The following is a 12,557-nucleotide window of genomic DNA, read 5'->3' as shown; positions in this document are numbered from 1 at the left end:
CACAAGACATGCTCCAGATTTTTTTAATTAATATGCGACTGCATTGAGCTGTGACTTTTTAGAAAGTATGAGAAGAAAGTATCGTTTAGCATCATATATGCAAACACCACCCCAATTAGATAGACATCATTAACTGTTTGCTGTTTTGCATAAACGGGGGGGGGGGAGGCAGTTACTATGTGCAGAATGGCTTTTTTTGTATACCAGACATGTTCTGTGTTGGTTTTCTTGCCTGTAGGCAGTTGTGAAGGAACTGTAAAAGGAGGAAAGGCAGAGTGAGCTGTCCCCTCAATCAGAGACGCCCGAGCAGAAGAAAGAGATGGGGGCAAAGGGAGTCACAGAGAACAAAGAACTGAATGTAGGGAAAGAAAAGGGAACAGAGTCAAAGGAGAAAGGAGAACAGATTGAGATATGCCTGATGGAAGAGGGACAGAGAAAAGGAGAGGAGGGGCTAATTCTGTCTGTATGGGAGGAGGATATAGAAGAACCAAGGGGGAGTTGAGAGTTTAGTCTACCCATGACAGGGGAAAAAGGAAGAAAGGAAAGGGAGAGAAGAGAAAAGAAAGAAGGAGAAAGTGTGAAGGCAGGAGGAGAAGGGGATGACAGAGGATGAGATGGTTGGACAGTGTCATCAAAGCGACCAACATGAATTTGACCCAACTCTGGGAGGCAGTGGAAGACAGGAGGGCCTGGCGTGCTCTGGTCCATGGGGTCACGAAGAGCCGGACACGACTTAACGACTACTAACCTAAAGATAGGGGGATTATTGCCGGATCCAGAGGCATCTATGAAAAAGTGATCATCGATAGGTTTTTTGGAATGGACTGTGGTGGTTTATCCGCAGGGACACAGTCCCTGGAAGAAGGTGGTCCGACCAGATGCTTCCTTCAACCAACCCCTATCGGGGGGAGATTGAGCCAGACACCCCTGCTGTGGCACAATTTGTGCAGTACAAAGTACGCCGATGAGGAAACCAACAGATCGAGAACGTTTGGGGGCAGCACCTCAATGAATCCCATCAATTTTGGGACAGAGTTGTCATCCCCTCAATATGGACAATTCTCTGACGTTGGTTGTTTTAAACCTGTAGAAATTGTTATAGACTCTACCCAGTGTTAAGTTAAATAAATTTGCTGATGTTCCAAAAGAGACTCCCTTGTCATTTCCCGCCAAAAAGGAGGAACTGCTTCAGGCTTTTGACGAACCCAGTCACAACAGTTCCCCTCTTTTCCTTTCCAACTAGCCAAATTTAGAGTTCCCCCAACTTCCTTGTTACAATTTTTCATGATTTCTAAAAGAAACAGCACATCAGAGGACAGTGAGAGAGCCGGTGTTTGCATGCAAATAAACCCTTTCATTGTCTCGTTGCCCGGCGGCTTATAATTATCAGTAAATCTGCCAGCCCTCTGTAGGAATCTAAGCTTCAGAGAAACTCTCCTTGCTGCCTCTTTCTTTTCTCTTTCTCTGGTATCTAGAAACAGGGTTGACAGTACCATTAGGGAAAATAAAATGGTTTCCCTTTCATGACAAAGACGGGGAGGAAACGGCCAGGCAAAACGATGAACATTGTTCTCCTCTGCATTGACTGCCTTGTGCCCCACTGGATTGCCAGCTCTCCAAGGGCTACAAGATGTCCTCAAGCGTCATCTGCTTCCTCCAGGTCTCCAGAGAAGAAGATAAATCTCAGAGTGAGGGGCACCAGAGTATGACAACGCTTTATGACCGAATGGCAGAAATCCAGTAGAAAGTCTCAGATAGGTTGTGGGACCTACAGAGGAGTGGACTCACCACATCTCCACTGATTTTAACAGTCCCTACTCCAGTTTTGGCTTACTACTGGTTTAGAGCCCACGACCCATCTGCCTTCCTGTTGCATAACTCCCAGTGGTGCAGAATGTAGAAGAGAATTCTCCACGAAGCGGTAGTGAACCATCACTTTAATCAAAGATGTAGGGTGTGGAAGAAATTCTCCTTGGTCGTGTCTGGTGAAGATAAAGCCACTGTATTTTGGCATTGGATTGATCACCAAAAATGGACCCTTTTCTGGCTAGTGCTTGGTATATTATCTGGTTAGCCAGGATTAACCTGGACTCGGGTCGGGATGGGGAACAGTCTGTGTGGCCTTGGGCAAAATGTGTAGTCTCTGGATGCTCCCAGAAGAAGGGAATAGTAAACTACTAGTGAGTACACTTTACGTGGAAAAGATTTCTTGGTACATATATGGGAGAAGGCCTTCTCTGTTGCTGCTCGCAGCCTTTGGGACTCCCTGCCACAGGCTACGCTGACATCTTCATTGTCTTTCCAAAAGCCAGCAAAGACCTTTCACTCCATACAAGCTTTCCCCAAATGACTGGCTGCCTGAGTGGGGCTTTAAATGGATGGTTGTATTTTATTGGTCTGAATTATTTATTTATTTATTTATTTATTTATTTATTTATTTATTTATTTATTTATTTATTTATTTATTTATACCCTACCTATCTGGTCGATATGACCACTCTAGGCGGCTTCCAAACATGTAAGAATACAATAACGTATACATATAACAATTAAAGATATCAACAATATACTATAAACTATAAGTTGTGGTGTTGCTTATGTTTTTTAGTATGGCATTTATTTGGTGCTTTTGAGTACAGTATTTGTATACTCACTGTTGTTAGCTTTAATATTACCTTTTAAGGATGTAAACTGTGTTGGGTCCTTTTAAAGAGAAAGGTGGGGTAAAAATGTTTTGAATGAATGAATGAATGAATGAATGAATGAATGAATGAATGAATGAATGAATGAATGAATGAATGAATGAATGAATAAACAAACTTCTTCAGACTGGCTCTACTTCACATGAGGTACAGTTGGGGCCAAATACCTAAACTACTGATTTATCCAGCCAACAGTTGCTATTATGGTTAGTTTTTAAAAGTTAGGGGCCCAGAATCCTATTCATCTTTTATGTTTGCCTAAATGAAATTGTGTTGCAGCTACGAAATCAACGAGGTCCTGGTTGCATTTCTAGATATTATAGGATCCTGGCCAAGATGTTTTCCTTTTTCTTAAACTGTAAATAAAATATATCTCTGAAGATTCTTAGTTATCTAGGTGAGGTTCTTTGGAAGTTGAGTCATGGCAACTGGAGTTCTTTCTTCCTAGGTTGGAAGTTTTGCTACTCATCCAAGTAGCTTCTTCAGTCTGAGGAGAGTTGGTAGAAGACTGCTCATATAGCCTCCACATTGCTTTCACTTCCCCCTGGTCTGAATAGGCTCCTTAGATGGACAAAGGACGGTGTGTGTGTGTGTGTGTGTGTGTGTGTGTGTGTGTGTGTGTGTGTGTGTGTGTGTGTGTGTGTGTGTGGTGTGTGTGTGTGTGTGTGTGTGTGTGTGTGTGTAAATCCCATTTCTGTATTCCTTCTTCACCCATTATCACAATTTGCTAGCAGTCATTAACAGTGGTTTTTTTGATAGGTGTGGTCCCGATCTTTCTGTGAGGGATGAAAGGGCATTGTGATAAATAGAACACAGGTTGTCTCTAAGGCCTCCATATCTGTTGAATGAGGGATTTTCTATTTGCACATGTGTGGCCTCCCTGACCCCCTCTCTCAAACCACCTCAGTCCAAAATGAGTATATCTTGGTCCTCAAAAGACTGCCCTTTCTCCTTCAGTTTGAAGGAACCCTGCTGATTATGGTGCTGAGCCATTGCCCATCCTGTACTGGGCCATTCTCTTGCTTATTGGCTATTTGGCTTCTCCAGAGTAGAACTCCAAACACTGTTCTTTACATTGGACCACATATACTGTATTGCTCCTGTTGTGCTTTGGTGTCCAGCCTTTTGAAGGGATGAGCCTCTGCCTTAGCGTGTTTGTGGGTTCAAAGTGCATGGATATGTGGCGCTTACCAGAAACCCTTTTGAGCTTTTCAGACACACCCACCATATAAGGAATGATGATGTTCTTCCATGGGCTCTGGGTCTCAGACTGTTCCCTTGTCCTGCTGGGTCAAGACACAGCCTTATGAAAGTCCCATTTGGGATATCCACAGGTCTTAAGGGCTGTCTTCAGATGTCCATCTTACTTCTTCTTTGCTTTTATGGAGGTGGGGGTGGTTTTTTTGCTCTCCCCACCAAAGGCCCCAGTCTTTCGACAGCAGCAGAAACCAAACACGTCCCTCTTCTGCTTTCCGATCCCAAGCAAATGGCCAAACGGAAGATCTCACCTGCGAGCCCTCAAAAACGTGCATCGAAATTGTGCATTGAGGTGCATGTTGAAATAGGCTTCAAACATGTTCCTGATCTCTCCATTGTGCTGATCAGCGCCACCCCGTCCCCAGAAAAGGGATCTTCTCCCACCAGACATGGAGAAACTGCCCCCTTGTCGCCACAAAATGAGGTTAGAAATAGACTATTTTATTTGACTAATGCACAGTAGGAACTGAAGTCCCACCTGTTCATTTGGACATAGACGTTCTTGTGATACACGAGTTACTGCCCCAGGGAATAACTCTACTCAGTTTTGAGGAACTGAGAATTTTTCAGAATATTTGCTTTCACTTGTACATTTTACTAAGTGTTTTCACGAGAAGCAGAATTGTGTTTACTCTTCCAGGATACATTGTGCGGGTGGGTAAATCCCCATCCGAGCAGCTGCTTTACACTCCTTCTGGTAATACATTGGTGACAGCATGGATCAGAAGTACAGGCAACTGGTCATTTCGGAGTTTCTCAAAGCAAAGCTGCCTGTCTCCCTGAGAAATGATGCAAAGGTCTGCAGGCAGATAGTTGGGTGTCTATCTGGTCTTGTTTAACTGTCTGGCTTCCTTGCAGCATAAGAACAACAAATAAAGCACTAGCAAAGGTATATTGCATTACAAATATACTATGGCAGACCATGGCTTTCCAGAGGAGGGAGGCCCTTCCCTAAATCTTGTTATGTGCTGTCAAGTCGCTCTTGACATATGGCACCTTGATGAATGAGCGATCTCCAAAGTGTCCTGTCTTCAACAACCCAGTTCACTTCCTGCAGCTCCTTTTAAGGAGTCAATCTTTCTCATATTTGGTCTTCCTCTTTTCCTGCTGCCTTTGACCTTTCCCAGCATTATTGTCTTTTCCAAAGAGTCCTGACTTCTCATGATGTGCCATAAGTAGGGCAGCCTCAGTTTCAACATTTTTGCCTCCCGAGATAGTTCAGGCTTGGTTTTACCTAGGACTAGGGTTGCCAGATACACGGGTACTAAAAGGAAGACATAGAAAGACAAAAAGGAGGACAAAAAGGAGGACATATTGAATGTTTCATTTGAATCGTTCCAGATTAAACCCAAAATCAATAAAATTTTATTACAATAGCTGCCAATAAATGTCTCTTAGTGAACCGACCAAGAAACAGTCATGTTAAAAATTAAAAATAAATTCAATGGAGGCTTCCCCCCCCCCAAATACCAGGGGGGGTGGGCAGGTGAGGGAGGGGAAAGCCATGGGGAAGGGGGTCCTTCCACCTCTCCCTGTCCCATCCAAAATTATAACATAAAATATACAAAAGCCTGACATTGTAAAGGTTTTTATCTTTGCCTGCCTGATGGAGGACATTAGGCTAAAAAGGAGGACATGTCCTCCTTTTGCCTGACATCTGGCAACCCTACCTAGGACCCACTTGTATGTCTTTCTGACAGTCCTGAACTACTGCAAAGCAATTCTCCAGCACCACGTTTCAAACAAATCATTCCCCCATCCTCGGTTAGCTGTCTTTGCAGGGGAAGCAGGGTTTACTGCACTAGCCAGGCATTTCTTCTTTAGAATTCTTCTTTGCTCACAAGTAGATTAGCAATCCCAGGAACATGAATATGTTGCTAAACAAGGGGGAGCATGTGCTTTGTTTTAAAGGAGATGTGGCTCCCTTAGAGGCAGAAGACCACTATTTCACAGTGATGGGAGGGGTGTGGGGATACTTGGGGGTGTCACCTGTGTATGGGGCGTTTTGTACAGGTCAAAGTCTATGAGTTGCACAACCCTCACTTAAGTTTCTAAACCTGTTTCTTGGATGTGATTTACTGATTAGGAGATGCTTGTTTCATTGAGTTTGGATTGTCTGCTTGACCTGCCTCAACTAGCAATAGAACATACAGTGGTGCCTCGCTAGACAGTTATGCTTGTTGTAAGCCACCTAGAGTGGTCTTAAGTGACTAGATAGGCGGGATATTAAATAAATAAATAAATAAATAAATAAATAAATAAATAAATAACCCCGCTAGAGATTGGCTTTTTGCGATTGCGATAGCAATTCGCAAAACAGTGATCCCTATGGGGGAACTTCGCTGGACAATGTTTGGTCCCTGCTTCGCAAACCAATTTCGCTAGATGTTGATTTTGACAGCTCCCTTCGTGCTCACAAACAGGTGTTTTCGGAACCTAAGCTTCGCAAGACAGCGATTTAAACAGCTGACCAGCGGTTTGCAAAGCGGCTTTCCTATGGCTGATCTTCGCTAGACAATGACAATTCTTCCCCATTGGAATGCATTAAACAGGTTTCAATGCATTCCAATGGGGAAACGCTTTTCGCTAGACAATGATTTCGCTAAACAGCGATTTCAGTGGAACGGATTATCATCGTCTAGCGAGGCAACACTGTACTCTGATCAGACTGTGAAGAAATGTATCTATGCCGCTAGAGTACAGCAAGAGAGTCATCCGAGTTTCTCAAGAATTTGCTTGTCTAGTGGAACGGCCACAAGTTTTAGAATGTGACCTTCTCCAAAACCTTGCCTACTTCCCTGAGATCGGTAATCTAATTTCTTTTTTTTCTTTATGCAAATATGTGAAACAGGAACTGAGCCTCAACTGAAAACCACAAAGGTTATACAGCGACCATGAAGTCTCCAGGACTCTCTCCATATGAGGATACTCAGCTTGCAATGGCTGTCCTGGAAAACCCAACGCTGCTTTGCAAACGGGAAGCTGCAAAATAATATCAGAGGGAGGGAAAAGTTACTTTTATGGACCGCTGGAGCAAAACCAGTAAAGAAATCGGTCACCTTGGCTGAGTTATTCTGGCATTTGTGCTCCTAAAAAAAAAAAGCAGTGTTTCCTCGTCTCTGAATAATATTGGTGGGACTGTCTTGCATGCGCTCCAGTTCTCAGAGCCATGAGAACTTTTTTGTTGCAGAGTATTGAAATTTCTGGTAAATTTTCTTTTCTTTTTTTTTTGCTATGCAGTAGAAGAACAAAGACCCAGAGAGGAAAATAGCTACAAGTTCCCCAGATAGTGCACCCATTTTTCATTAGCTGACACTTAAAAGTCTCAATAACTTTCTCTGAGACATTTATGGTGGAGGGGGGAAGAATTTCTTTACTTACAGTTGCTTGAGATCACAGACTTGTGCATGCTGCTTTCTTTTCTGCACACATGTTTAGCAACCAACTGATCAACAGCAAAGAAACAACTTGATGCCAACGGACAGGAGAGAGGGGAAAACATTTAGCAGGAAGGTGGACCTCTCTTTGAATTCAAAAACCGAAATGTATGATTGGTTAGTTCTGGACAGATAGACGATCACCGCAACCCATAAAAGTCCCTTCAAGCTGCAGACAGCGTGCAAGGTTGCAAATAAAACTCCAACACTTTTAACGGCACAGCACATACCTGTGAAACTACAGTGGCGCCTCGCAAGACAATTGCTTCGCAAAATGATTAATCCGCAAGACGATTAGTTTTTGTGATCGCTGTTGCGCTTCACAAGATGATGTTTTCTATGGACGATTTCTGCAAGATGACGATTTTCCCATTGGAACGCATTAAGTAGATTTCAGTGTATTCCAATGGGGAACTGCGTTTCGCAAGACGATGTTTTTGCAAGACAGCGATTTTCGTGGAATGAATTAACATCGTCTTGCGAGACACCACTGTATTTCCTTTGGAATGAGATCACTGGGTGCTACCTAAATTTTTTTCAGAGAGGTCAACAAGAATAAAACCGCAAGACCAATTTTATAAAACGGTACAAATGTAGCACATTTAATCTGAACAAACTCATTTCAGTGTGAAGTTTGTTGCTCAATTGCAGTCCAATGGTGTGTGAAGAAGTGTGCTACAATCTGGAAAAAAACACCTCTAGCTGAAATAGATTTGTGAGTCTTAACAGCGTTACAGCCCTTTTGTTTTTATTTAGTTCTTCCTAGTATTCTTAATATTCTCATGTATTTCCAACGGACAAGGTTGTGCACGGGCATGGATGCAGCGGTATAGTCCTATTTGGATCTTCAGGATGGGTAAAATCAAGGCCTTGAAGGGAGGGAGGTTGTAAAACCAGCCTCAAGGAAGGAAGCAGTAGCCCCACCACACCCTCTTGCCATTTTGCTCGTGTGGAAAAAGTAGTACCAGTGGTGTCTTGCTAAACTGTTACCCCGCATGACAGTTTCTTCACTAGATATTGGCTTTTTGCAATCGCTATAGCGATTCGCAAAACAGTGATTCCTATGGGGGAATTTCGCTGGACAATGTTTAGTCCCTGCTTCGCAAACCAATTTTCACTAGACGACGATTTTGACACCTTCCTCCGTGCTCGCAAAACAGGTGTTTTCAGGACCTAAGCATAGCAAGACAGCGATTTAAACAGCTGATCAGCGGTTCGCAAAGCAGCTTTCCTATGGCCGATCTTCGCTAGACAACAACGATTCTTCCCCATTGGAACGCATTAAACAGGTTTCAATGCATTCCAATGGGGAAATGCTATTCGCTAGACGATGATTTCGCTAAACAGCAATTTCAGTGGAACGGATTATCATCGTCTCACGAGGCACCACTGTACTTCTGAGAAGGAAAACTTTTTTTATGCCTAGAAGGTCTACATGCAAGCCAGAACCTTATTGGAACATGCCGAGTTTTAATTTGCATGGAGACTGGACATGTCTAGAAAGACTTTGCTCGTTAGAAACCTGATTTTTCCCGTGAGCAAAGCAAAGTGGACAAAGATTTAGGTACATCCTTCCTCATGCTGATTTTAAACCCTTCTTTACCATCTAAATAGGGTTTCTTGCTCTTAGAACCTGGAATCAATGAGGTGGGAAGATGTCCCTGGATTCTCAAACTTGAAGAAACAGAAACAAAAGGCAAAAATGCTAGAATTCTTCATTAGGCAGCAGGATCCTTGTTCAAAGTTCCCTTGTGTGGAAGATGCAACTTCTTTGAAAATGTCTTGTGAATCTCTTTAGCAGGTCAACACAATGCTTATGTGGGAGATGATGATCAGTGATAAATAAAGACAACTAGGTGCAACCTGTTTTCCTTCACTATATTCCCCACCCACTCTAAATTCCAACGAATATCCATAATGCATTCCAGAAGCCACTTTAGATTTGGAGTTGTCATTCCAATATGGGCTACCGAAGATATATACAGTGGTTTCTCACTTAACAATTGCCCCGCATACGACAAAATCGCTGTAGGACAATCTTTTTTGAGATCCGGGAACCGATTCTTCGCAAAATGATGTTTTTTAACAGCTGATCAGCTGTTTCAAAATGGCCACCGGGTGCTTTAAATGGCTCCCCACTGTGTTTAGGGATGGATTCCTCGCTATACAGGCAGCGAAAATGGCCACCATATGGAGGATCTTCACTGGATGGTGAGTTTTTACCCCATTGGAATGCATTGAATGGGTTTCAATGCATTTCAGTGGGGTTTTAAATTTTGTTTTATGATGTTTTCGCTTAACAGCAATTTTCTTGGAACGGATTATCGTCGTTAAGCGAGGCACCACTGTATTAATTTTCATGCCATTGCATTCCAAAATCTGCAACATCCCTAGGCACCTCCTAGTGTTCGGTTAAGTTGTTGAACCTTATGTTTGCCAGATTTTTGCAACAGAGACACCACTGTTGACTGTGTTGATGCACCTTGGCCCATGGCTAGCAATTGGTCACCATTGTGTTATTGTGTAGGTAGAAACCCAAGCAGCACCTTTCTGACTGAGTCCTACCAGATTGTTTAGCAAGCAAGAGAAGGAGAGAAGCATGTGAATCTAGGAATGGTACCTCCATCCATAGAGTCAAAGATATTTGACTCTATGGATAGCCCTCCGGGAACCACTGAGTCCAAACTGGTCTATTTTTTATTGATCTTCTTCACAATTGTATTATAATAATAATCATGCACCATCAAGTCAGTTCTGACTTAATGATGGCCTCTTTCAGGGTTTTCCCAGGTGGACAGTAACTCCGAAGTGATCCACCATTCCTTTCTTCTTGGGACATCCTGGGACTGTGCAGCTTGCCCAAGGCCACACAGGTTGGTTCTCCTCCCAGGAGACACAGTTGGGAATTGAACTCCCTCATCTGGTTTAAATACCTAAACCACTGAGCTATCCAGCGAGTAATTATTCAAAAATAGTCTGGAGCAATAAACTATATATCACGACACAATTTCTTAAGATTTGCATATCTGTTTAAGAGCTTCCAACCACATCTCTCTCAAAAACACCATGTCTGAGCTAAGATGCACCAGTGATGTACAAACATGTGACTCCATTACACCACGGTTGAATTTCCTTTTCTTAACTGCCCTGAGCTTGTCATTTAGGGCCCACCTACCGTCCCCATCTAAATCTGTTTTATCAGATGACACCTCGCTGAAGAAGTGACATAACGGCAGGGAGACAATCATCTACACCCACCAACCCAACAATATAATCTCCTTATACATCTAGTGCAGAGAGATGCTTGAACACTGTTTCTTTTCCATCACACAGGCAAGTAGATCTAAAGGTTGTCCTTATCTCCTCTGAAACACACTTCGAATAATCTTACTGCCTCTCTCTCACTTTCAGTTAGTGTTCTCCCTCTTGTCCAGATGGAGGCCTAGGCTCAACATTTTCTAAGTAGTGAGTACTGGTAGCCTATAGCCATCAACTGGAATCCATGGGAAATTTAATTCTGGTGTACAGATAGATACCCCATATGAACAGGCTTTTTTTTGTCACTTGGAGGAAGTAGGAAGACTCAGAACAGAAAGAGATGTCAACATTTATGGCTATCACCAACTAGGGCCAAGAAGGAAGGACTGAAGAAAGGGCTTATTCCGTTGGCCTTTCTGCTTCGGTCAACACAGCTAACGATATAAAACCAAGACAGTCCCATATTTATCATCATGGTTTGTCTACAGTGGGGTCTTGACTTGAGAACTTAATCCGTATTGGAAGGCGGTTCTCAAGTCAAAAAGTCTGTAAGTCAAGTCTCCATTGACCTACAGTGCATTGAAAACCGATTAATCCCGTAACAGGCCGTTTTTGTTCCATTTTGGTTTTTTTCTGGTCTGTAAGTCAAATCTCAGTCTGCAAGTCAAACCTAAATTTTGCGGCCAGAGAAGTCTGTAACTCAAAAAGTCTGTAAGTCAAGCCGTCTGTAAGTCAAGGGTCCACTGTATGAGGAAAGGAGAGAGAGAGAGAGAGAGAACCATAACCACATTGTGAAAAATAATTTTAGGAAGAAGGATATGTTGGATGGGGTAGCCTATCAACATTTAACTACAAGAGATTGGTGAATGGCAAATTTACTTAGTTATGTTTTATTTATTTATTTATTTATTTATTTATTTATTTATTTATTTATTTATTTATTTATTTATTTATTTATTTATTTATTTATTTACAATATTTTTTAGCTGCACCATTGCCAGTGGCTTTATGTCCATGTATTACTTACCTATTATATTTCTATCCTGCCTGTCATTTAATAAGCTCCTGATAGTATCTATTGCTCTGGTCCCTCCCAGTTCATTCACACTGTACAGCCTTGCAAAGTAGGGAGGTAGATACTCCGAGAGTGTCTAGCTCCAAGTAACCCAGAGAGTGACCCAATAGTATTCATTCATCCTTTGGCGTTGTGGTTTAAGAGTGGGGATCTTTTGGCTGGCCAGATATTTTGGATATCATCTCCTATAAGTCGGAGCCAGCATGACTAACAGTTAAGAATTGCAAATCTCAGGGCGAGCAGAATGGTTGGAGAAAATTGTCTCAGGTTTGTATGCGTGAGGTGGATTTGAACTTCCACTGCCTACCTCCACCTCACAGTTGGTGGCAGGGTTTGTTGGCTCAGCTTGAAGAAGTGGTGGTTTGTGTGTGTGTGTGTGTGTGTGTGTGTGTGTGTGTGTGTGTGTGTGTGTGTGTGTGTGTGTGTGTGTAACTCCAATTCACACATTAGGATCAACTGTATGCCCCAACCAGCTCACTCTCTCCAGTGTCTTCCCCTCATTCCTAGCGTTGAGGTATGCAAGAGTTGACCCCCATTGTACCATTTTGAGGCAAAACAGAGTACAGAGCACCAGCATCGCAACTCCTGAGCCTCCTTCTCAAGACAAGTCCTGGCATCTGTGGTGCAAAGCGTGGAAGGACCCCTTGTGTACCTGGACATCACAAGGATCTCTTCCCTCTTCCTGAATCTGGCCCTCAAATCTCAGGGGATGGAAAGCGGCCAGCCAGGCAACCCTAGAAAAGGAGATACCATTGAGATATAAAGGTTCCAAAGAACTGACTTCCAAAACAGAAAGAGAGCAGGATCTAAATTTTAGAGAGAAGGGTA

This window comes from Pogona vitticeps, chromosome 9 (assembly GCF_051106095.1).
Source record: "Pogona vitticeps strain Pit_001003342236 chromosome 9, PviZW2.1, whole genome shotgun sequence".
NCBI classification, from domain to species: Eukaryota; Metazoa; Chordata; class Lepidosauria; order Squamata; family Agamidae; genus Pogona; species Pogona vitticeps.
The sequence above is the reverse complement of the archived record's forward strand: the minus strand, read 5'-3'. Positions refer to the sequence as shown.